General features: G+C 40.6%; 1 protein-coding gene across 6 annotated transcripts in view; it reads right to left on the bottom strand.

Annotated features, from left to right (window-relative positions):
- LOC129180923 (zinc finger protein 469) overlaps positions 1-27,341 on the bottom strand; it is a 217,306-nt gene that overhangs the window by 79,893 nt on the left and 110,072 nt on the right. For all 6 annotated transcript variants that reach the window (XM_054775310.1, XM_054775313.1, XM_054775314.1 and 3 more), the window contains one exon: positions 16,453-16,483. The gene's annotated coding sequence lies outside the window, so the exon portion shown is untranslated. The remainder of the gene's footprint in view (positions 1-16,452; positions 16,484-27,341) is intronic.

Here is a 27,341-nt window from a genome sequence, read left to right as displayed (position 1 = left end):
ATATGCTATCATTAGCTGACAACAAACATAATGAATGCATGTGTGTTACGTCAGCGTACTCTAATCATGGAGAGGCGGTCTATAATGTCAGTAGTACATTGGAATGTTAGCGCCCTCTACGTCAGGAACCGGCGCTCTTCTACCCTCACTATAAATTATATTTCTGAAGTTTATAAACTTGCAGTAGTTTGCAATTTACCAACAAAGCCAAAACAATTTAAACAACTCAACATAAGTGTAATTTCTAATGGTTGTTGTAATGTGATCACAATGTAATGTGATCCAGTCCCATAGCTGAGTCAGCATTTGTGCAACTGTAGTGTATGTGATACTGCCTATAGTGCCCTCGGTACTGTAAACACCTGAAAAGAATTTCTAATAATTTTGTAGTCAGGCAGAATCCCTCACTCCCTGTCAAATGTGAACACCTGCTGTGTCATTCCTCACAGTCTAAATAACACAAATCACTGCCAGGTGTTTCCACAATTAAAAGTACCAGTATTATATAATCATTCTGAACTTTTGAACCTCGCAGTGGCCTAGCTAATAGTATGTTCATTAAGGCACAGTACTGATGGCTTGGGAAATGTACAAAAATCTCAAAATCTGGTATGGGCTTCTTAATGTAATGAAAAGTTGTCGGCCTTAGTATACAAATTGCATGTGCATTGCATGGGTGATTTCATCAGATAATGATTGGAATCCACACCCAGCGGGTACAAATTCTTTCTTGGTTCACTAAATTGAAAAGAAAATTGAAGGTGAGGGACGGTTTACATCAAATTGCATACGTTAGCATGAAGGAGGGCGTATGGAAGAAAGAAAAAAAAAAAGTGGAGTTGCAATAAGCAAGCTCTCAGTCTCCTTTTGCACCAACACCTGCTGCTCATCCCCCGCAGGTGCAAAGCCAACATGTTGATGCAGGCAATGATCACACGTCATCAGAATGTATAGAGCTTATAGATTTCGTTTTGTTAGTTTTTGCTTAGATGGGACATCAACATATCGTTCTTATGGCAAAGAAAAGCATTTCTGAAAGCATATTAATCAATGTGTTCCTATCAAGGCCTCACACATTTTTGCATCCAAGATTAGACAAAATATGAAAGAGAAATACAGAATAACGCCAGTCAGTGTCACAGTAAACTAACCCACGTCCCCCCACAAGTATTGAAACAGTGAGGTGAAGTCCTATATTTTTTTTTCTGTAGACAAAAACATTTGTGTTTGACTCAAAATATGAGACAAGAGATCAACATTTCAGTTTCTGTGTCTGAAGCACAGTTTGCCGGTTTAAGGAAAGATGGAACCATCCTTCATCATCCAGGAAGATAATGACCCAAAACAACAAAGGAGTTCATCAGGTCCAAGAAGGGGAGGGTTTGGCCAAGTCAATCTCCAGATGTAAACCCTATTGAGTATGCATTTTACCTGGTCAAGAGGAGGCTGAAGGGAGTAGCTCCCCAAAACAAAAACAAAAAAATGAAAGAGGCTGTGGTGAAAGCCTGGAAAAGCAACACAAAACAAGAATGCTAAAGTTTGGCGATGTTAATAGATCACAGGCTTGCTGGTCTTATTGCAAGCAAAGGAAAAAAAAAGTCTTATTCCCTTTAATCTATTTCAAGTCTATTTGAATACTTTTGCTTACCTAAAAATATGGTTTTCCATTACAAATCACGTTATCTTCTAAGTTGTGGGTCAGATCCAGATGTAAATACTTGGAATAAAAGCGGAAACGTTGACCTCACCATCTCATTCATCTTTTCATGTCAAAGCCAAATGTTTTCAGCACACAGAAAAAAACTATTCCAGTGCTTTTGACGGAGGATGGAGGCTCTGTGAGAGGCCAAATAACACGGAAGCCTCCATTACTGTAGACCCACTGAATTAAGGCAACAATGGATTGCGATCCTGGTGCACTGTATCTTGTCAGAACTACAGGTTGCAATTCTTCATCTTCATCACTCATTCCAAGGATACATTGTGACCAAATATGCTTGGGGTAACTGGGGTCAAAGTTGATAGTGGTACATTGTTTTTTGTTTACACATCGCAAAACTTACGACTTGCTTTATAGGGACTACATATTGTTGTGTGTGGTAGCTTTAGAATTCTGAAATAGAATATGTCTGAAGCCACCAGCACCAATTCACCAATCATGCGAGACGATTGTTCTGTGATATTTTTGGAATTTCAGAAGAGTGGTTGTGAAAAAAAACGTCAGTCCTGAAGTGGCCCGGCCTGAGCATGAGGACAAAAAGCCTACACATGAATGTCCAGTAACATGTTCAACATTTTTCTCATAGAAATTAAAATTCTCCTTTTCAAAAGGATATGCGAGCTGAACGCTCAAAAATAAAATTGCAGACACAGCTTGAAAATGGGACATTCAAAGTTATCACATGCTGCCTCCCTTTAATGAAATATCCACCGAGCAAATATTGAAACATTTGCCCTGTTGTCATCCTTTCTCTTGAAATGTAACCAAACTTTTGGTTGGTGATACAAAGAGGGAGTAGGATTAAATGAGCTCTGCTTCTTCCTACTCCTTTTCGGACATGTGGAACTGTGACTTGTAACACGAAGCATTCAATGCACACTGTATGCATGGTCGAAATAAATTAAACCACAACCAAACTTTCGAGCATTTGTGCCACTTGGGCGCTATGTTTCCTGCTGGCGGCACTACTACATAACATGCGTGGTCATTCTCACCCGCTGGAATTGATAAGAAAATTTGGCAAATGATTCCATTGAACTGAAACACTTGGAACCGGTTCTCAATAAGAACCGCTTTATGAACCGGTTTATGAATAAGGATGAGAATCGAATCTCATCCTTATTCATAAACCCTATATTGTATATTCTAATTTTCAAAGGCATGTTAAAATTGTTCCAAGTACAACTGCTCAACCGCTCATTGTTATTATTATTTTTTATAAACTAAAGACCAACTAAGGTACAAGTATGTATGAACCACTAACTAACTGCCACACTAGCTACCGTCCACAACACAGTGGGGGTGCGTTAGACAGAATGAAGATGGACATACAACCTAAAAATGTCACTTGTATCCGAGGCCACGGGAGACAGAGGAAGGGACCACAGACCTCGGCAGTGTACAATTATCCAAAACAAGAGTCAAGCCAAGCTCTTCACTGAAAATCGCAACAACTCGATATGTTCCTATTCTTTATCCCACGTTTCAGTGAGGTTCTGGTTAGTATAGATTAGGGCTACAGGATGCTGGAAAAAATGTGAATCACAACTTTATTGCTTAGCATGCACGTGTGTGCACACACACACACACACACACACACACGCCATTTTCAGCGGCATGTGCATTTGTTTTATAGAAACCCCACTGCTTTTTATGATTATCATCATTATTATAAGCAGTGTTGAAAATTTATGGATGTATGGATATTATTAGACTCCTCATTGTCTTGTTCTGTTTTAAATAAACTTCCAATAGTCTTTCAGCCGTTCTTTGTGAGAGGTCCCCATTAGATGACAGATGAAGGGGGACTGACTTACCACAAGTGAATCAATCCATCCATCAATTTTCTTGCGTTTATATGAATCTGTCTGTGAGACATAATCCCTCCATCGTGTCCTAGGTCTGCCCCGGGACCTCCTCCCGGCTGGGCATGCCCGGAACACCTCACCAGAGAGGCATCCTAGAGGCATCTGGCTCGGGCCACATCAACTGGCTCCTCTCGATGCGAAGGAGCAGCGGTTCTACTCTGAGCTCCTCCCGGATGACCAAGCTCCTCAACCTACTGACTACATGAATACAAGTACAAAGACTGACAATAATCCATCAAGTCAAAAAGATGGCACGCTCGCTCATGTGACCATACATTCATGCACACAATGAAGACAAGTCAAAATAAAACTCAACTAATGAATGCAATCGCTCCTCCCACCAGCTGACGAATGACAGATGCCACCGGCATGTGTGCCTCGTGTTTTGACTTTGTGGATTATTTAGTCTTTCTATTGAAACGTGTATAGATTAAGCAACAAAACTGGATGCGTTTTCCAAATGAACAGCGATATAAGCCCACCACAAAAATCAGGTAAACGGCTGCGAAAACATCTGAACTTGCACTTTCCACAGTGTCTGGGACATACGTACGGACAAAAAAAAGCTCTTCTGCCTTTAAGGTGAATTACTAGGAGACAAGGAAAGGGAGTTGGCAGCCAGTGTTATTACATATCAGGGTGTTGGCAGATGAAATAATGACCTGGATGAGCAGCATCCAATACAATATTTTACCCTTTAGGTAATACATTGTGTGTGTGTGTATGCATATATTACATTATACATGTATATATAATATAATACACACACACACACACACACACACAATAAGTGAGATTTCATCACTTATCAAACATGAAGAAGATACAGTGAGATACACCAGGACTGGATGAGTTAGAAAAAAGGTCACCCTGCTCTGAGGGCCCACAAGGGGAAGAGATCAAAGTCGAGAGCTTGGCATGCTCCACTGGGGAGTTTTGGTGCATGTGTGCAGATTGGACCAGTGAACATGTTTAAGATAAGCAGAAGTTCCAGAGAACCATGTGGAGTTTTATATGTTGTTCCAGAGTTCAAAACCTAAAGCTCAACCTAACAAGATGCGGTTTCAGAGTCACTAGTTGGGTAACTATGTGGCTCCTGGAATGGCTATCATTGCCATAACAAAGCCAGACTGACTGTCGCACATACTGGATGCTTTTGACCGTAAAAGCAAATCAGACTACCTGCAGTGAGTTCAAGCAAGCACTCGGGTATCATGCAAACTCCACACAGAAAGGTACTATTATCTGAGATTCAAACTTGGATCTCAAGCCAGCCAATCAGCCACTGTGCTGCCTTTGATGAAAGCATGTGAATATGGTGATGCTATTACTTCTCAACATGTTATCATGATGACATAAGGTTCATCATTCAGTCATCATATCCTTCCTAGGGGCTGACATATCTATGCTTATGGGTGTATTTGGAAAAAGGTGAGCGAGAGTGCGACAAGTGAAGGCTGTGTTTGATATTAATGTGCTTTTTGAAGAGATACCTCGACAAGCCCCAACTTGAGGTTGATGACATTATTGAGTGCTGTGGTAACTAACATTTTAAAAGATGGCATGGAAACATTGGGTAAACATAAAGTGGGCAACATGTCACACTGGCAAATGTTCCACAGCTGCTAGCTGGTGGTATATTTGAGGTTGTAGGTAGAAATGCATTTTCAAATATAAACCAGTAATGTTTAGGTATTCTGATCAGGAACAAGATGGTCTGTTGATTTATCACAATCCAAGTATTTTCTGGAAGAACAACATTTATTGGTCCAGAGGTTATGCTAGACCTCTTATTTCGAGGGCCTAAGTGGCTGGCAGGCATGAATATTTCACTAGTTGTAATGTGCTTGTTTCCAATGTTGCGTTGTGTGTTTGTATTTCCACCCTGAGTTGAGCAGACATGCGGTGGCCTGACACTCCCTTGGCACAAGTACACAGATTTCCGGAGTTCAATGTGATACTGATGTGATAAAAACAAACAATCCAATTATCCAATCCAAACTTAACATACTCAGACCAGACATTTATAATTCAATTCAATTCAATTCAGTACTACTGAACATGACGTGACATGCAGTTCAGACCCCACCCCCCCCAGGATGATGCAAGTACTGCAAGTTCCTCCCCGTATGACATTTCTCAGGATTTTATTGTCCGATGTCACACATACATTAAAGACATTATACAGGCTGTAGAAAGTCATAGTGTATAATAAATGTTTCTGCAACATTACATTATTGACATGCTGACAAACAGGAAATGGCAGGCGCCATGATCTAACTCAGTGTGCACTCAGATGGTCGGCAGGACTTGTGCACTAAGGCAAGAAGAGACGTTCACAGCAGCCTTATCTGCCCTGTATTGATCAGGCAATGTGCAAATTCAGCAACTTTTGTGATCGTGAGTCACTGATAAAATCCATCCATCTTCAATATGCTGGAGCCTATCCCAGCTGACTTCCGGGTGAGAGGCGGGGTACAACCTGGATTGGTCGCCAGCCAATCGCAGGGCACATACAGGCAAACAATTCATACCTATGGACAATTTAGAGTCGCCAATTAACCCAACATGCATGTTTTTGGAATGTGGGCGGGAACCGGAGTACCCGAAGAAAACCCACGCACGGGGAGAACATGCAAACTCCGCAAAGAGATGCCCAAGCGGAGATTGGAACCCAGGTCTTCCCGATCTCCTATGTGGCCAAGATGCTGACCACTCGGCCACCGTGCAGGCCCGCTGATAAAATAAAAAATAAAAGAGAGTTGGAAGCAATTTTCCACATCATATTATGAAATTATTTTTCTGATATCAAATTTTATAGTTACAGTCACAGATGGTAAAATTGATGTATATTTTGTGAGGTTTCCCAACAACTATTATTAGGTTTTGACAATACATCTTAACAGTCATGCTGTACTTAGCTTAGGAAACATAGCGATCCATATTACCATATCAGTCGACATTCAACTCCTCAGCTTTATTCCCTGCAGAGATCGTTTTGCTGTTTATACTGTACAACCGACGCTGCATGAGAAACTATAATTTATTTGACATGCAGTGGTGTGAAAACATGTAGTCAATGACAACTGAACACAAAATTGAGTTTTTAAATGAAACTTTTTATTAAAGGGAGAACAAAATCCAAACCTACATGGCCGTGTGTGAACAAGTCGTTGAAATTAAAACATAACTGAACTGAGATTCATTCAGATCTATTAGTCTGGAAAAGCTTACAAAGCTATTTCTAAAGCTTTGGGACTCCAGCAAACCACAGTGAGAGCCATTATCCACAAACGGCAAAAACATGGAACAGTGGTGAACCAAAATTTCCCTAGAGTGCAGCGACAACTCAAGAGGTCAAAAAAGACCCTACAACATCATCCAAAGAAATGCAGGCCTCACTTGCCTCAGTTAAGGTCAGTGTTCATGACTCCACCATAAAGCATCAGTCACAACCCACTGTGCGTGTTTTTATTCCGTCCGTCCGTTTTTTGGAGTGGCAAGAGCAGGGACCACGTCACTTGCACGGTTGCTCAAGGTGTAAGTGCGCGGCTCGCACGCCATGCCTGGCAATGAGCGGTTGCCTGCATCTTATGTTGCGCACATGGTGAGTTGTACATGCTTGCAGCGTGCTTGCAATGTACGATCTCCGTGCGATTGCCACGTCATTGTACTTACACGTGTTGCTCACGTACGGTATCCTTACTCACTCTCATGTTGTGAGTGCAAGCGCGATGAATGACACTTTTTCCGCCCGATGTCGTGGGGGTGGTATATAGAGGACAACCTTCCAAGGTTCTCCACAAGTCCCTGCTGCCTCAAGATGCCGCCCATTCCACTGCAGAGATTCCGGGTTCTGATGCTGCAACTTGCAGAATTTGCAGAATACTCTCGCCCCCATGCCGCTCGTCAAATGTGACCAAACAGAGTCTGGGGGCAGGGTCACGTCACCACTGTCCCTCAGCCCCACAGGTATACGGTTAAAAAAAAAAAAGGCAAAGATGAGTGGGCCAAAATCCCTCCACAGCGCTGTAAGAGACTCAATGCAAGTTATCACAAACGCTTGATTGCAGTTGTTGCTGCTAAGGGTGGCCCAACCACTTATTAGGTTTAGGGGGCGATCACTTTTTCACACAGGGCCATGTAGCTTTGGATTTATTTTCTCTCTTAATTATAAAACGTTTCATTTAAAAACTGCATTTTATGTTCAGTTCATTAATTAATAATATTTTAATTTTTTTTGATGATCTGAAAAATTTAAGTGTGACAAACATGCAAAAAAAGTCAGAAATCAGGAAGGGGGCAAACACTTTTTCACTCCGCTGTATACTCTGAGGGGAGTGTTAGAGGTGGTCACCTTTCGACTACACAGCCTTCAATCAGCAAACAAAAGTGTTTAAGACATGAGCTTTTTTCCCTTCAAGTAGCCAGCAAGGCGACTGAAGAAAAGCAAAAATCAGGTTCAAACAAAACAGTAAAAAATAGATAACATTGTAAAAATATATCAAAGACAAATAAATTATAATTTGACCAAAAACTGGGCTTGTGTTAAATGATCAAAGCTAGGGAAAAAAACGTATTTAAAAACCGTTATGCCTAACAATGCTCACATGCCAATAAAAGAAGCAGTGTGTCTTGTACCAGAAAAGAGGCTTCAGGAGCCTGTGCTCTGAAACCGATTAAGTTCATCACTCTAAAATCTCCAAGATAAATGGAAAAAGATTGCAGCAAAGGTAACAAAAGTGTCAAACTCAAGATTCCTTTTGAGAAGGACTACATTTTACTTTTGCCTTGTTTCAAATGGCTTTGTGGTCTGAGGGCAATATATCGGCACATTATTTTATATTACAGTAACACACAAATTGTGTTGAATGCCACTGTTTTTTCCCCTTTTTTATGCAAGATTAACGCTTGCGATTTCTGGAGCTCAAAAGTGGAAGCGATGCAGCTGTGTGCACAGCTTTTGGTACAACTGTCTTGTGCTGAGCACCCTAAGACAGGGTATGTACTGTATTTTATTTTGTGTTAGAATTACTCAGGTCAACATCAGTTGTCCCCTTGGTCCAAAGTGTGATAAGCTTTTAGGATATTGTTTAATGCCGTAGCCTATAGGGGTGTAACAGTTCATCTACTTGTATTCAGATTTTTTCGATACAGAGCCTTCTGTTTGGTACAGAGGCCAAAAAAGAAAAGCCAGGAAGTGTTTGTTGCGTCATGTATTTACTCAGAAGTATCCACCACGAAAGGGGAGATCCAGACATGCACGGCACCTCCACAAGCCTGGGGAGTGTGCATTACCGCAGCCATGAAAGGCGAGGTTTGGAAACGTGTGGAACACCTCCACAAGCGTGCAGCCTAGCGGGACTAGCGGGAGTCATGACCAGCGACAGCGCTAAAAAGACAGAACTTGGAAGCACTAGCGGACCACAGCTTGTTTTTTTACGACAAATTGTAGAAAAGTAAAGCAAAAAGGCATAATGTAATGAGAAAAAGTTGATACTAATAACACAAAAATTTGTCTTTTAATATATGTAAATTATGATATATAATTATTTATTTAAGAACTTTATTTATTGGCCGAGTAGTTTTTGGTTTGTATGTTGTACCCTTGCTGTACCAATCGTGAACAAAACCCTGACCTTAATACTAGGGATGCTCTGACCGTACGGCTACCGATCTGTATTGGACGATTTCCGTGAAAAATCACATGATCAGAATATGCCGATAAATGCATTTCAACGCCAGTACTACTGCAGCTTGCAGCGATCCCTGCATGCCGTGTAGTGTCTTGCCCTAACTAACGTCTTGGGCAGCGTCGTCCTCCCACTTTCCTTCAGAGTACGCAGGCGTACCAAAACCAAACTATCTTGCGAGGCTAGCACATTAAAAAGCTTTAATTTAATACGCGTTTGAAGAACAAACAGTAAAGTATGGTGAGTTTGAGGCTCACAGTGTGATCATCAGTCAAGCGGCAGCTAACGCAGCCATGTGAACAACACGCTCCCGGGAGTGGAAAAAAAAAAAAAAGCCCCCCCCCACCCCAATTAATTACTAATTTTATTAGTAATAACCTATTTTTGCCCGTGGCAGTCAAGGGACCTTGGAATTCTCCTGACTTTACCCCTTTATATGGCACCCCTGACATAATTAATCCATGTGATCAGTATCGGACGATTTCAGTCCTGGATGATGGGTATCGGGATCGGCAGCATAAAACCCAGATCGCAGCATCCCTACTTAACACTGAGGTACGTGCTGTTACACCCGAGTAGCCCTGCTGTTTTAAGTATTATTGCAAACATTCTGAGAAACACTTGTTATTCCTCTGGATCATGTAATAGAAATTGCATAGTAGTGCATTATTAATATGTAAAAACCATTTTTTAAAAATGTAACCCTCCCCCCAAACCACAGACACACTTTACACATACATTGCAACAATGATCAAGTCATGAATTAATGTCGATAAGCCTGTTCAAACAAGGAATTTGTAATTTATCGTGATGAATTTTGCATGTCGTCCGCCACATGATGTAGGTTTGAAATCCACACCCCACTCACACTACTAAACCACTCGCAGAGACTCTGGTGTTCTAGAATCTGCATGTTGGGTCATGAAAGTAGGTCCTACCCCTCAGGTCTGTACGCCTTGTGACCTCCAGAATCACTCCGGCCTGTCAATCAACCGCTAAGCTCTCAAGAAAGGGGGGGGTTAGTGTAAAGGAAGAACAAACGGCTCCAAACTCATACTAATCCTTCTATGAGGTACTCCTCAACCATTCCCTGTGGCATGTTAAACAGATGCCACTCCAATGAATCTCCTCTACAAAGCAAACACTAAGAACAGATCACACTTACATTGCATTACATGTGTCAAAAAATGACAAAGATAAGAATGTCAACTTGGAGCAAATGAGGTTACAAAGGTCTCATGATCGGTGAGGTAGTATGATGCTCATTTGGGCCCCATCCAAACTGAAACGTTCCTGGGATTTTTAAAAAAAATTTTTTTGGCGGGTTGAAAAAAAATGTATATCGCACAATGACGATGCAAGATGCAATCATTAGTAAATAGTTGCATCCAGACGGAAACTGATGACTGGGTGAAAACTATGTAATACATAAGGCACACCTACGTGTGGCAACGTAAACAGAGACGGAACCACGTGATACACCAAACTGTAGAAGAAGAAAGCATGCATGCACATGAGTGTCATCTTCCGCTCTCCAAGGCTTGTCTAGATTTCTGGTGAAGTGGAATCTGCGAGTCATCTGGAGTACTGTATAAGACAACACAATATCAGGGGAATGTCAACTGGGGTGAGTCATGGCGGTCAAAATATTTGGATATTCTGTTGGCTTGTCGTCAAAGCTCATGTCTGGTGTCGGTGACGGGTCGGTGACGTCATCGTTTTCAGAAAGTAGCGACTTACTACACGGAAACGACAAGTACCCTTTCAGGTCACCCAGAACACTGTTCCTGTGTGGATGAAAGGCTGAAATTATAAAATACTTTGCCGTTTTGACCTGAAAATGTTTCCGTGTGGACAGACCCTTAGCCTAATCCTATTCCTACACTGCTCCTTTCACATGGAATAGATTTACATTGGCAACTTGCTTTGGGTGGAATTTCAGTGTGTTAAACTGAATAAACATCCGTAATTCAGCAGTGAACCTAACATTCATGTTTCCAGGAGGGAACCCACACAAGCACTGCAAGAACATGCAACGCATGTGCTGTGACACCCAACTCCAGTGATTTGAGTACTCAATTCACTTTAGTGAGTGACACATAAAAATTCAAGTCAGTAAAAGGAATCGCGTTTACCTTCACTACCCTCTGTCAGTCAGCCCAGGGAACTCGAGCGTGATGTATGTGCCATGCTCAGGTCTCGGATCCTTATGTTTGATCTACCGTGTGTTTGAAGTGACTATTTTTCCAGGTCTGCCGCTTCTTGCTAATGTAGACATGTAGTATTTGGACAGCATACTCTCCACCAGAGCACGCTGTTAATGGCCATTTTTCTCATCACTAACGACAGTCTTTCATTTTTCTAAAGTCGTTCTTCCCAGCATGCACTCACACTTGTAGAAATAATACAATGCAGGAAAAAAAATATTTCTTTACCAAACCTGGAATGTTTACGATTTATGGAAATTCCACCCTGTTGTGCAAAATGATCAAGATCACTGTTTGTGTTTCGGACCCACACATTGAATCATTTTCATAAATATTTGTGAATAAAACAATTGAACAGTTTTGCACTGATCTGTTATATTGTGATTTTCCCATATTGGATAATCACTATCGTGTGTGCTGTGTACATGTATACAGTACAGCAGGTTCATTTGCAATGTTATAAATGTGCCTTTTAAAAGCAAGTAATTCTGGTCCTACCTATCTTTTATTTCAGCTGGATGTTGGAATCCTTCCATTTCAATGGGTTGAATTTGAGCTTCACTTTTAGGCGCTAATTGTTTTTCTTTTTTATTCAAGTGCCACCTATGACAATTGGCGTACCCCTGGGGGTACGTGGACCCAACTTTGGGAACCTAGGCTGTAAGGGACTATAGGGTCACGTTAAGAATTAGTTGCAGCCCTGCCAACCTTGAAGAAACGTGATGAGTACTCCCTATGCCACCAACTTGAAAAATGCACCGATTCCAGGGGGCACAGCGGCACATTTATATTTTCTTATTTTGTAAAAAATAAATAAAATAAAATAAACACTACAAAAAGAAACATTTTTGTTGTTTACATTATTTTTTTGCTCTTTTTTCCCCCCATTTTTTCTGTTTTTGTTTCATTTAAGTTCTATAATGTGCGGTGGATCAAGAAAACGATCCACGGGTCACACTATGGACACTCCTGCTTTTATAGCTACAGAGCTTTTTGGTTCATGTCATTAAAAAATGACTGTCTTGTTTTTAAGCCTTATTTCACAACAGACATCAAAGTTATTGACTTAACTGTGTTGTGGGGGTGTCATGGTACACGCAGCTCACAAGACATAACAATACATGGAATTGGGTTCAAGAGAACGAGAAGAGATGACATTTTAACATTACTTTTAAGAAACAATGACAAAATATAGAACTGGACAAACAGACTTTTTTTTTTTATTTAACAAGCCAATGCAGGTACATTTTGTTTTATAATGTTGCACTCCCAAAGACATGATGCTTTTATCTGTTGAACTTCTTCCCATAAATTGAAACTAAAACTAAAACTAAACTATCATGATTATAAAAATTAAAATAATGACAGCATTTGTGGCTGCTACTATAAATCATTTATGTTTGTGTAGTTATTTAAAGACACATGTAATACCAATTGCAGATCACGAAAAGAACTAAAGTTCCCATGATGATTAGTGTGCCGAAACAGAAAGTACTTAATTTCTGAAATAGAAACTAATATCACATGTTTTGAAGTATTATGCAGTGTCGTGTTTTGATCTGACAAGTCTTGAGTAAGTTTGATCAAATGTAGAATTACTACAGCTTCTGCTTGGACATTAACATCGCCACAGCTGTTGAGCTCCAATGAAGAAAAAACACAACCCACCAGCCGAGTGACGCGTGACGATGGGAACACCGAGGTAGGTTGGATTGCAAGGTTTATAGTGTGCGTAAAGCAGTCAATGTGCGGTTCCAATCTTGCCTCGTACACTGCCACTTTATATTACGTGTATTATCATTCACAGTAGGGATGCCATAGTTCAGTCTGATAGACTTCTGGCTGTCGCGATCTTTTCTCTACCAAGAAATATCGTCACGTTTTTAACCTTGTGAGATTTTGTGTCTCATGACACCCCTTGCGTGTTGGTTTCATTTCATGCAGCGGTAGATGTGCATGTGTGCCCCATATAACACCCATGCAAAATTAAAAAACACATTCACAATGGTTCCTGTGCTCCATGTAAGCAAGTGCTGATTTTTACAATAATGCACATGGTGCAAAATGTGTGATTAGGCTGCCTGTAAATTATGAGGCAAGGCCTTCTATCGATAGGTGTTGAGATGTTTTTGTGATTTTTTTTTTTTTTTTTAGGCCTGTATTGTAACTTTTTTCTGTAATGGATTTGTTGAAACACGGTAAGGCAAGATTTAAAAGTGATAAGATTGCTCGTTCAGAATAAAACATGTCTTGTGAGCACAAGGCCTGGGGTTTTAATTGCCGGCCTGAACATAGTCATGTGCATGCGTGTCCGTTTTCCTCCTCTCTCGCCTCCAAACAGGCAGGCAGAGGTTCACTCTGTGCATTGGTTTCAGAACCATGGCGTGTTTGAGTGAGCCCTTTTGTAAGTCATACAGTCTCTTTGTCTCGGTGGGTGGAGGCGGGGCCGGTAACATACACACAGAGTGCAGAAGAGTGTAACATAGTACAAATTAAATGAGTAGATTGCAATGTATTGTCATTTATTTTTCATATTTTTTCAAAGTAATGTAAAAATCTCGTAGAACCAATCTCGGGTATCGTCTCATGTCGTGAATTGAGTGTCTCGTGACACCTCTACAACACTGTGGTTAGCCAACTACGTACTTTGTAGCAGGACATGTTGTCATGCTCTTGAGTGAAATCACTATATGTGTGTTCAGCTGGAGATTCATCTTTATCTAATATGAGTAAGATGAAGCAAGACCAGAGAGGCCCAGATACTCAATCAATGACATTGACAAGAGGGATGAGAAAGACTTCCCTCTTTAGTTTTATACAATTCAGGCAATTCCCCTGATAACACACCTGAAATACATCCATTATATTTCCTCCCCGCAGCAACGATTCCAGCACAGCATTTTAAGGACTCAGTCATCTCATGGTACTGTCAGAAATTCCACTGAAGAGAACAGACATCAACTAAAAGGGAGCCAAGTTTAGTAAAATGGAGAAGATGAGATAAAATTATACTTCAAAATATGAACGAACTAGGAGCAATTTACCCTTAATGGAAATGAGGTAATGGGAAATATCTGGGAGAAAACAGAGTGCGCAGAGAGGCTGTCCAATTTCAAGAACCTCAGAGAAAGATTCATGAGATCCAGCAGAGTGAAATCCCAGCTGAAACCTTCACCGCCTCCTACAACCTACTACAGGAATTGGTATCTGAAAAAAAAGCAAACACTAACTTGGTTGCGCATAAAGCAGTTAAAAACCAACAGTCACATTTTATTGGAAAGACCGAAAACCTGAGTGGAATACTAAAACTGATGGAATCAGTGATTGCAGAGAAGGACTTCACATGAGGGGCAGGAGCATGGTTAGACCTAGAAGAGAGCGCAAAAGAAGCGAGCTAAAAAGTCACCTCGTTGCCTCTGACGTTCTTTAACTTCTTTTGTGGCTTCAAAACCTCATATCTTTGGCCTCCAGTCACTCTCTATTTATGCAAGAAAATAAAGAAGAGAACATTGCCCCTCCTAAATCTGTAAACTGCAATTAAGCTAAATTCCAAGTTTATTTCCAAATTCTGTCTTTGCTCCAGACCATGTGAGAGACTTCAGTCTAAAATTATCACACTTTTGGTCGGGAGGCCAAGTCAAAGCCAGCACTGGGACTGTCTTCTCTCAGGCCACAGGATCACAGAGATGCAGTGGCTCCAACTATTGTAATAATCATCTACATGGCCAAACGTGACCAAGGTATCATTTGACAATTTGAAAATGTGACTGAGCTTACCATGGGATCATAACATCCCACTTATGCTCTTACTGTTGCTTTTAAAGTGGAAAAAAATGTCAACTCATGAAGATGAATTCTGTTGATTATTTCGCGCTCAGTTAGCCTGGCAATATTTGGTGCGCACGAGACGAGCCCATTTTGGTTGTCGTCAATGCTAACCATCGTCCCTGACGTCTGGTGGCAAACACAAGCCTGGCTTCACTCCCTCTCTTGTCCATCTCCCCATCATGTGTTTACACGTCAGTGGAGTTAGTGACAGGACTGTAATTGGAAGTTTACAACCGTGTTATTTGGAAGACTGTTGTCTTTTCCTGGGAGCGTGGTGGTCAGCAGAGAAAAACAAAATTTACAATTCACAGGGAGGAGCAAAGCGTTAACGGTGCACTATCCCCCATTGGTGGTGGTCAGGGATGGGCATTAGCATGTGGGAGAGGGAGACAAAAAGATCCGACCCGCCAAAGCTTTTCATGTGGCCGGCCAAACATCACCCAAATCATGTACAGTATAAGCCGCTACTTTTTTCTCACGTTTGGAACCCTGCGGCTTTTACAGTGATGGGGCTAATTCATGGCTAAAACTACAGTTCCCATGATGCGTGGAGTGCAGCTTCAGGTAGTGAAGTGTATGTGAGTGAGCATAAGTGAGCGTTAATATCGGCGGTTGGGCCACCGCACATGAATGAATGTATGGGAAACAGTGATGTGGAAGAGAGCAAGTAAAGGTTTGCCTTTCTGGTGTGAGGAGGAAACATTTATTGATATATATCCTGCCAGTCAAAGGATTCAACACACTTTCTTAAAAAGAAAGAAACAGAAAAGATAAGCATTTTGTTTGATACTGTTGGACACCAAAGCGATTAGCCACAACAGGATTCAACTTGCACGTTTGTATAGCACCATGGCAACATGCATTTGCAGACACCAAACACACAGGATCGCCAAGGCAACAACATGTAACAAAAACAAGCATTTTGTCTTCAGGGTCTGGCTTTTTGGCACAAAAAAAAAATAAACCGTTTTGTACACGGGAGTATTCCTTTTGCTTGTGGATGCAAGTTTTATTTAATATTTACAATACTGCGATAAATATAAGAATATTTTGCACATGTAGTGATTGTGATTGCTGCATGATACGCACTGAGGCATCAGTTGTCACAGTTTTACAACAGGAACGTCTTTACTTACCAAATACGTAGTCACACACAAGCCTTTACACCTAAAAACAAGGGAGATAACAAATTGAATGAGAAGGCTTAAACAAAAGAGAACTTGTAAGCAAGAATAAAGCTAAAGTAAAACACATGTAAATATGAGGATAGCTTTCCTTGAAGATTGGTACGACAAGCTATTTTCATTTTGTTTGGACACTTACCAGTTTGAAATACTGTAATGAATTACTGATGTACCTCAATGGTTCTGCGATGTCATTAATTACCTTTTTATCGTTTCCATCTCAATTCCATTACAATCCGTTGATGTTTTTGCTTTACATTTGTTGACAACATCACTCATTTCCTCTTTGTGAGGAACATGGAGTTGGGATTCCTGTCTATACTTTCATTCCCTTCCTCCACTGACAAGGAATATGGCATCTTTTCTTCCAGACTTGGTCCAATATTTACCAAGTAGTGATGGAACCTTTCAACTACCTCGTTCATATCGTCATTTTTGGTATTTCCATCTACAAAATATTCATCTGCTTTGTTGGATCTTGTTGGATTTAGGATGCCCCATGTTGCTCTAATGTTTTTATTCTTGTCTAATAATTGACTATAATATTCTTTCTTGCACACTCTTAAAAAAAGTTAACTTTCTTTAAGTTCAAGTAAATGTAACCTATAACAGTACGGGGATTACGTAAAATCTATTTAGTAATATTGCAACTGTTAATTAGAAAGTTAAATATGTTTTTATTGAAAGTGTAGCGTTTCACTTGAAGCAGTAACATTTACTTCAAATCTATTTTCAAGTAAATCAAGATTTTTTCAAGTAAATCCAAAAAGTTGTTTTTTTTTCAGCGCAGGTCCACTATGGCATCCCTTCCTGAGCAGCCTTATTGTGCTCAAAACAACACTGGCATTGTAATGGGAGTTCAGAACATTCCAAGAGAGATTTGATCAAATGTCCGTGCCTGCTGCTCTATTCCTAAAAAAAACACCACCTGTATTTAAGCAAATAAGTAAGAGTCTGTCATTGGGTTGTGACAGTGGTGAGTAAGGCTAATGTTATTTCAACCAAACGGAAACATCTATCACATCTAGTGCTGTTTGCCAATAACACATTTTATACAATATTTTCATCAGCACAGAGAACTTAAATGTAAAAAAAAACAGACAATTAGACAATCCGACACAGATATGAAACCCCACCAGTGCACATAAACATATAACCAGAGTTAAATATCATTTTTTTAAACGACAACAGTAGTCTGTGAATAAAGCTATGAGTAACAAAGATGCGTGTTGAGGCTGCAAATATTTACCAGCCATGTGTAACTCTTGTTTGCAGATCTTCATGACTTGAAGATACATTAAGTGTGGAACGGACTTTGGTTTTGTCGGCAAAAGATGAGTATACCATCACACTAACTGAAGTGAGTTGAAGTTAAATTAAATTATCCACCACCGTTGAAAGCAAAACATCAAGACACAACACAAAAAATATTTTCTTAGTAAAATGCAAATAAATGCAATCCACTGGCTCAAGAAGGTCACCACTTGAATCATTTTTAAAAAGCTCATAATGCTACATTATTTTTTCACAGAGGTGAATGTGTTGGTCACTCTTTTCTAGAAACTTTCATTCCTGGGTCATGTGATTATTGTTAGCAACTGAGATATTACGTCGTCGTTGCGTGTTGTTCAGTGGAGACTAAACTTAAATTTATCCCTGAACAGCTGAATCACATCTCCACAATTGGTGACCCTCGACGTGAGTCATATGTAATACGCTCAGTGCTAAACAGCTAACGACCGTGCTATCTACTTCTGGCAACACAGCACACGGCACTCTGATACAAGAACAGCGTGTGCTAACGTATTAAATTAACAAGGAGTAGGAGTGATGATGGGGGTGTGGCGGTATTTTTTGTTAAAGTCCGAAACATATATTGCAGCGGAGTGCAAACCTCGTCATGTACATGTTTCCCATGGTTGCGCAGAACCCATGAAGTTTAATACGACCAACCTCATCACGCATTTGAAGCAGCATCACATGGGAAACTCCCCCGGGATGACTAAAAGTTATTTAATTAGCTATAACAGTAAAGAGCCAGCCCCAGTTGGTGGTGAGGACTGTTGGGTTTCAACCCTTCATTGAGCGCCTCGAACCTCACTGTATGATGTCAGGCTGCTACTACATTGTGCATAAAACTACACCCCAGATGCATTAAGAAGCAAATGGGTCAGCTTTTTGTCATACCTACTGTTGCTGACAATTCATTTGCTCAAGCCCTTTCTACCATTCCACATGACAAAATAAGTAATAAGAGTATGTATGATTCGTGCTGATATATCAGTATTCGAGGCTGCAATATTGATATCACATTGGAATTGAAAAAGTTGTATCAGGATACCCCTACAGTAGTAATTAGTATGAAAATATACACCCTGCAGACTCTTCTTTAAATAAACCAAATACAAAAATACACACATAGAGTGAAATCTCTGTTTTCGTCATTACTTTGTTCCAAAAAGGTCAGCCAAAAAGAAATGTAAATACTACATGAACGAGGCAATTGTTCCTCATAGGAAATCATGTAAATCCAATGACACCCAAATATGAAGAAAAATCAATTTTCTACAAAATAATTGTTGCTTTACGTGCAGAAAACAATGCAAAATAATGATCTAATAATTATCTTTGCTCAGTCGCTATTCATTTGATAGCACAGGGAATTATTCTGGGAGAAAATTCAACATCTATTATTGACTTCAAACATGGAGCACTGCGTGGAAATCATCAGCCTCTGCTGGATAATAATGATGTTTAATCTAAAAGCCCCACCAAAATTTCAAATGCAGCTGCAATAGGTAACCTTGCTTTTTTCACCCCACGTGCACAATGTACAGGATATGAATGTGATGTCATACTTGTTTTGAGTTTACATGTGAGTGGCCGCGCAGCTGAGCTCTTGCACCGTGTGCCCATTAACCTCATGCTTCGGGACCACCCCGGCATGAGTGTGAGGATAAACATTTCTTAATGGATTCGGCAGGGAAAAGCCTTGCTAAAGGACGACTGCATTGTGAAGGCCAAATAGTGCTACGCTCAATCAAACAGTCAACAAGAGGGTTAGGAGAGTCACAGAGGTCATGTTCAACTCACCAGAGGGGGTGGGGGGGGAATGCAAAGTGTGCTTTGCAACAGATGTTTGTGTTTTACACTATGTTAAAATAATGCAAATAGGACTTGGATACTCTGCAAGGCAGTACAGTGTTGGCATGAACGAATGAATGAATGCGAGAAATAAGAAATCGAAAAATGTATACGCCATAATAATTCCAACATGATGCTTTCCAACCGCTAACGTACAATACTATTTATTCATAAAAGATGTGCTGACATCCCATGGAACACTGACTGCATTTTAAAAATGACACATGCTCAAAACATCGCTGCCACGTCGCAGTTATGGCTTCCCTCCGAGGGCCACTTGTAACTGTCGATATATACGAATATATATACACAAATATAACCGCATGATATTATTACACAATTGCCCATGCATTTAATTATTATATTTTTACTAACAAACTGATTGATAACTTCCTGTGAAATGAGAAGTGGAGTGAGATTGTCAAAGTGTCAAGCAGACATTCAAGTATTTATTTTTGATTAAAAAATAATTCTTTTAATATCTTCTTTCACAATAAGATCATGTTTGCGTTTAGAAGAGCTGCATGATGTACATTTTTTTTTCTGTCAAAATGAAAGAACAAATATATTTAAATAGAAAAAAGGGACACACATTATTCCCAGGCTTTCACAGGCCACATAAAATGCTTTGGCGGGCCACATTCGGCCCCCGGGCCTTGAGTTTGACACCTGTGATATTGAGGGTATAAAAAAAAAAAAAAACAAGCGCTGTAAAAAATGAGCATAAAACATCCTAAAGGTCACAAGTACAGTCAAGCCTGATGCAGTGAAAGGCAAGAGAAACATCATTGGTGCTGTTTTTTCTCTTCACTTCAGTCTGTGACGAGACAATGAGAAGTGGTCTGTCTCTTGAATGCATGTCTTTACAGTTATTAGGATTTATAAAAGAATCAACAAGGCACGTCTCCAGAAACTTAACAGCATAACAAATGATCTGGATTGCAAATCGACACTGTTTAAATGCTGAATCAACACTGACACTTACAGTATGTACTGTATCTGGGCCAAGTTATACTGTTGGGGAAACCTGGCTGCTTGTTATTTAGGTCACAGTTCACAGTGATCTACGACTTACTTTGAAGAGGCGCGTTGCATACATTTGACACACCTTTGAATTATACCCAAGCAAAATCTTCTCCAGTCATTCCGATTTAATTTATAAGTAATATAACACAAAGTGCACAGCGTGATCGCAAAAGACCCCTAATGACGTATTTTGTCTTTGTGTTATGCGGAATTGATTAAAATGGATTGTTGGATCTCTTTATAAATTAAGGTGAACAACTTAATATGACTGTACTGCAGTGAAGTTGTGAGCATGTCAAAGAATTATACGTCCTTATCAGAACATCTTACTTGAATTAATTCAAATAATTCCAGTTGAAAGAATGTATAGAGCATCTTTTTTTTTCAACTTATAGGCGAAGCCAAAGGCACGTCTTGTTTTCATTGGCTCTTCTGCTTTAGATTGAGGTGAAGCCATGTCACATTTCGATAAAAAACGGCAAGACAAAGCCACATCTTTAGATAGGATGTATGAATTAATGCCGTTTCTCCACTTTCAGTAATGTTACACTAAAAATAATAATCTGGTTCCAGTGCAGGACAAACTTATCAGTTATAAAGTTAAATCACTGACATACAAAATGAAGTCAGTGCTTGGCCATGATACTCTTTGAAACTTCACAAGAATTCACTAAGTCCCCATGGCAATAGCTACTTTCTGACTCTGGCAACACCCAAAAACAAAAGGCATGTAAATGCGTACTTGCAAATGAAATTCACAGTAAAGTTTAAATGAACACTGGGGCAAATATTTCTTGTAGTACTCTAGTACTGTAATAGATGTTGTGGTACAATACTGGAAACACCTCAATAGTATAATGCACTTTTATACCACAACAAACAATTAAAATTAATGACAAATATTATTCAATCAGTATCTTGCAGTCAATGGAAGCTGAGCATGGATTTCTTTGTGGAAAGCTATGTTGTTCCAACCCTTGTTATTGGATGGCCTTGTATTGCACAGATGAGGAGTGTCCACTAGTAATTTAGAAGCACAGTATGTGTCACCCCAAGAGAACCTCCTTAATCTGCACCCATCAGACACAGAGTCACAACAAAAGTCCACTTTGCATTGACAAATTACACTGCAGACATTTGTAAAGAAACACAAAATTGTGTTTCTCTCAACAGCACATCATTACCAACTTGAGTTTTTCATCCTAGTAAAGCCACATGGGTAATGTTCCTGCTATTCTTCAACTCAACCACCAAATTACTCATCACAGTCTGAGACACGACTGCATGATGCATTAGCACCCGATGTGTACTAATAAACACAAGGTGTTCTCGTGATTTTGTTTTTATCTGATGTACTGAATAGGCTGGGAAAAATGTACAATTCCTCCCCTTGGTTCAAGTTTTTGCAGCAATGGAAAAATCAAGACAAACCAAAATGCAATAATAGCCATGCTAGTCCCTCAGTCACGACACTGCATTGCTATTATTTCCACATTTAACAACACAACAAAAAGAACCTCCTAAGAGAACTACATAGTTATATACAAAACAGTTTGCTCGTAGCAAAATAGTATGTGATAGTAGCCATCTGTGTGTCTGGTGGTTGGGTCAAATGGAGGTCGCATCACGTTCCCGCCACAAACAAACCACTCTAGAAGTCATTGTTGACCAGACTTCCTCCAAAGAGTCTTGGTGCACACTTCAATATGACTGCTGTGATCAGACTTGACCAATCAAATTGAAGCAAGGGAGAGTTGACACAGAGTCCACTCTCAGCAGATTAAACAATGTGGGTTTGAAAGCACCCACTTGTTGCGTAAAGAAGCCTTCCAACCGCATAACGTCTGATGCTCCCAGTGCATAGTCACAGCACTGCCTCCCTCTTTTTGTCTTCATCATTTACTATACAGTCATCCCTCGACACACTGAAGTTTAAATTTTGTGGCTTCACTCTCACAGTTTTTCAAAAATATATTCATTAACTCTTTCACTGCCAAAGACGTCTATTGACGTCTTTACAAAAAGTAACATTGACTGCCAAAGACGTCTATTGACGTGTTTTGCTTTTTTCCGCGGGAGTTTGAGATCAAAGTCTTATTCATCTTGTGTGTGAATTTCTGACTTGTAGGTAACATATTTCTGTCCCAGTAGGAGGCAACAGTTCTCTTTTCCCCCAACCGGCAGCGACAGATTGTCTATGAAGAAGACGGATTGTGGGTTGTGAGAGGAAAATGGCGAAACACATGCAAAAATCGAGCGGAGACAAAAGAACTACAGTCAGCTAACACTATCACAGAGCTTCCGTGTGTCATCACAGGAGGGGGAAGCAATACACTTTACGCCGTGTACGGTGGAGATCTTGTAGACCGGTGGAAGAAATACTTTAAAAACCTCCTTAATCCCACAACATAACTTTCATTGAAGAAGCAGTGCCTGGGGACTGCACAGTGGGCTCTACTATCTCTGGGGCTGAGGTTGCCAAGGTGGTCAAAAAACTCCTTGATGGCAGGCCCCAGGGTTGGATGAGATCCGTCTGGAGTTGCTTAAGGCCCTGGATGCTAGGGGGCTGTCTTGGTTGACACGACTGCAGCATTGCATGGCCATGGGGATGTGGTGCCTATGGATTGGCAGAATGGGGTGGTGGTCCTTTAAGAAGGGGGACCGGAAGGTGTGTTCAAACTATTGTGGGATCACACTCTTCAGCCTTCCTAGTCAGATCTATTGAGGAGTTCTGGAGAGGAGGATCCGCTGGATAGTTGAATCTCTGATTCAGGAGGAGCAGTGTGAGAACGTGGGAGGAGAGGACAATTGCACATGCACGCTTCTTCGAGGGAACCATGGATGAGATCCTGCCGAAGTGGAAGAGTTTAAATACCTTCAGGTCTTGTACACAAGTGAGGGAAGGATGGTACACAAGATTGACAGGCGGACTGGTGTGGCATCTGCAGTGATACAGACTCTGCATTGGTCCATTGTGGTGAAGAGGGAGCCTAGCCGAAAGGCAAAGCTCTCAATGTACCGGTCAATCTACGTTCCTACCCTCACCTACGGTCAAGAGCTTTGGGTAGTGAGCGAAAGGACAAGATCAAGGTACAGCGGCCGAAATGAGTTTTCTACGTAGGGTGGCTGCGCTCTCCTTTAGAGATAAGGTGAGAAGCACTGTCATCTGGGAGAAATCTGAGTATACTGTAACTGCGCCTCCTCCGCATTGAGAGGAGCCAGATGAGGTGGCTTGGGCATTGGGTCAGGATGCCTCCCAGACGCCTCACTATGTTTAGAGCACGTCCATGAGGAGGCCTCGGGGAAGACCCAAGACACATTGGAAAAACTATATCTCCCAACTGGCCTGGGAACCCGTCCAGATCTGCCAGGAGGAGTTGGACGATGTAGCCGGGGAGAAGGAAGTCTGGGCTTCCCTGCTTAGGATGCTGCCCCTGTGACCCGACCTTGGATAACAGGAAGATGGTGGATTGATGAATCCTACTTATCACGATCGGGTCTGGAACCAATGTTTAAAATGTCATCTTGTCTGCCCTGGAAGGAAAGTGAAACAGCTTGCATTGTTTTAAATCCAAGTACAATGACAACAAATACTAAACAGCAGCGTATTTACATTCACTCAACAAAAGCGCAACACTTGGTTTTGCTCCCATCTTTCATGAACTGAACTCTAACATACAGTATAAACCTTCAAACAAGGCCCATCACAAAAGGCCTTGTTCTGTCAAATATTGTTCACAAAAATCTGTCTAAATCTGTGCTTTTGAGCACTTCTCATTTGCAGAGATAATGTATCCGCCTCAGTGTGGCAGATGAAGATGTTGATTAGACCTCATGATTATTGCACAAGCGGGCCTTAGACTGGCCATAATAAAAGGCCTCTCCAAAATGTGCAGTTGTACTGTATTGTCAGTTAAATGTCCATGATCAAGGCGCAAGACTGCTCCACTCTGGCACTTCAAAATACGATTTCCAAAAGACCAGCTTTACAGTAGATGTGGATGTTCTTGAATTTACTTTAAACTAGCGGTTTGGAACCTCCACAGATTGGGTCAGCAAACCAGTTGAAAGTCACTGATCTATGGTTGTATAGATAATTGGTAAATTGGGCTGATTTTTTTTTTTTGTTTATTGCATATCGAGTCAAAACAGATGGGAGCTTTTAGTGTTCCAGAAGGACATGCACTCATGTTTTCTGTTTTATGCCACTTTTGTACCTCCTGAACAGCTTTTAACATTCATGACATATCCCCTTGTCATACTCATGGACAAACAGGTGTTACAGCGCACACACACTCTCAAGCTCCCAATGGCTTGAGATGTCCTCAGCTTCCAGGCTCTCAGTCCAAATAACACAAAGCTTGAAAAAAAGAAAACGCCTCTGTCACATTCAGGCCTCAGGCCTTGAACCTTGCTGTTGTCCAAACACAAACATGCAAACCACACAACCAAAATCATAAATACAGAAAAAACACTCAAGCTACTACTCAAGCGAACCAAAGGCGAGAACAAAAATACAGTTGTTTTGAATTTGTCACAGTTCTGTCCGTCAGCGTCAGTGACTGTCCATCTGTTCAAATGGATATGCATAAACAGTGGTGTATCTAAACCCGTGTGTCTGGCTTATACTGTTCCTGAATATTTCAGCACTGTCGCTGAACCTGAAAATAAGACCGGGATCTTGAATCTGTCAGACAAAGAGCAAACTATGAATCACCAAAGTCACATGAGAATGAAGAACAAATACACCCAAAGAGACAAAGACACTGCCAAATAAATATCTGTGTCGATCAATATGCACAGTGGCAGTTAAACATCCAGGTTGTGAATCAGAATGTATGAATGAGTAGCAGTTTTGCCTGAGCTATGTTATTTCTTCACACACATCTGTCAGCTTCTCTAACTCTGAGTCACAACATGCGAGAAGATTTAAACCAAAGGCGGTGTTCTTCTTTTATAATGACTCTCACAGACACATGGGGCGGTGGTGAAAATGAAATACACCCATACATGTAGTACCACAAACAATGTTGTTGCTATTAAACAGATGTGTGTCCAACCAGCAGATGTGGTTTTGACAAATCATTTTCAGCTTAATCAGCATGTCGAGTATGTGCTTGCAAGTTTGAATGCCCTCCAAAAGGCATGAACACTATGTGACAGACCCCAGACAACAAAAGACTTTGGTCAGAACTCACTGGCAGGTGGCCTGATGCTCGGTCATCACCATTTTGGGCGCCCATTCTCATTGTCATAATTCCCATCATGCATAATGCAACCCTATGAGAATATCTGAAGGGATGGCAGTAATTATTCCAAGGTTTTTAAATGTCATGCAGTCACAATTTGCATGCATCACTGGGCTTAGCTCGGATTTACTTGTTTTGTCCATCAGTCGTAAATCACATATGAGACCTTACAGACACAAACCTTGTGCTATTTTGTTTTTAACCAATACTTAATCAGCTGTGAGAAAGTATAGTGAAAATGGACTCCAATTGGATCCAATCTGTGGGTGTGTTGGGCCCCAAGCAGTTCCACTGGCTCAGTTTTGTCTGGGTAGCAGTGGGATCTTCCACACTGGGACATGGCTGAAAAGCTAGTGGAACGCTACACAAGGTCATTTTTCCACTGTGAATATTTGTATACATATGCAGACACACACACACAGCGCATTTGAAGAATGCATTTATTTTAACTTATCAATCCTTCGGAGTTCCACAGGTGTGGAAAGGTTTCCTTTGTGTTTGTATGCCTGCAAACACAGATGTGACTGATGTGTAAAACATGCACATGTACACATTCTCATAATACGGGACTTGAAATCATTCAAACTTACAGTCTATGACCCTGGAGACCCAAAACCTCTCGAGCTCAGCTGAGTTATCTACAGTCTATTAAGTGCTCCTTGTTAACACCCAATCAACCTCGGGAAAAATGTGCTTGAGGGACAAAACAGTCTTTAAGGTTTTTTTATACAAGCCGTAAATGTGAACACAGTGTAATTTATTACTCCAAGGCAATGTCCACACGTGCACAGATATTTGAAAAATGTGCTGTGTTTTGACCGTTCATCCACAAGCAAATGTTTTTGTCCTTAATGACGGCACTGTTGGAAAAACTTGACCAGGAGCAACACAGTCCAAAATTCCTTTTTCAGTGTTTGTGTGTGAATGGGGAAAACAGAGGTTTGGCATGTGTTCTTTCAAATGTACAAAACAACCTTATTTATTGAAATTATAATTAAACATATTGATATATGTTCTTTGTGTAGCCAAGTGTTGATTTTAAACATAATGTACACTTCCAATCAGAAGACTACTTATAGTCATCGTGGGACTGCATATATAATCAATTTTGGGCCCTGAATGATTTATCTGAATTGTTGTTTTTCTCGTGTGAAAGGTTATAGGTTATAGGTTATAGGTTATAGGTTATAGGTGTGAAAGGTTACAACATGAATAGTCCATTTTTTTTTAAACAAGAGTTTGAATTTATTTAGAATTTTTACAGGGTCATAATTATTAAATATATACACACACCCCTGCTATTACTTGGTTAAATATCGCTTAGCAAGTTTCATTATGACCAGACGCTTTTGGTAGCCATCGACAAGCTCCTGGCATAATTCCGACTGGATATTTGACCACACCTCTTGGCAGAATTGGTAG

This window comes from Dunckerocampus dactyliophorus, chromosome 5, assembly GCF_027744805.1.
Source record: "Dunckerocampus dactyliophorus isolate RoL2022-P2 chromosome 5, RoL_Ddac_1.1, whole genome shotgun sequence".
In the NCBI taxonomy this organism is placed as follows: Eukaryota; Metazoa; Chordata; class Actinopteri; order Syngnathiformes; family Syngnathidae; genus Dunckerocampus; species Dunckerocampus dactyliophorus.
The sequence above is the reverse complement of the archived record's forward strand: the minus strand, read 5'-3'. Positions and strand labels throughout refer to the sequence as shown.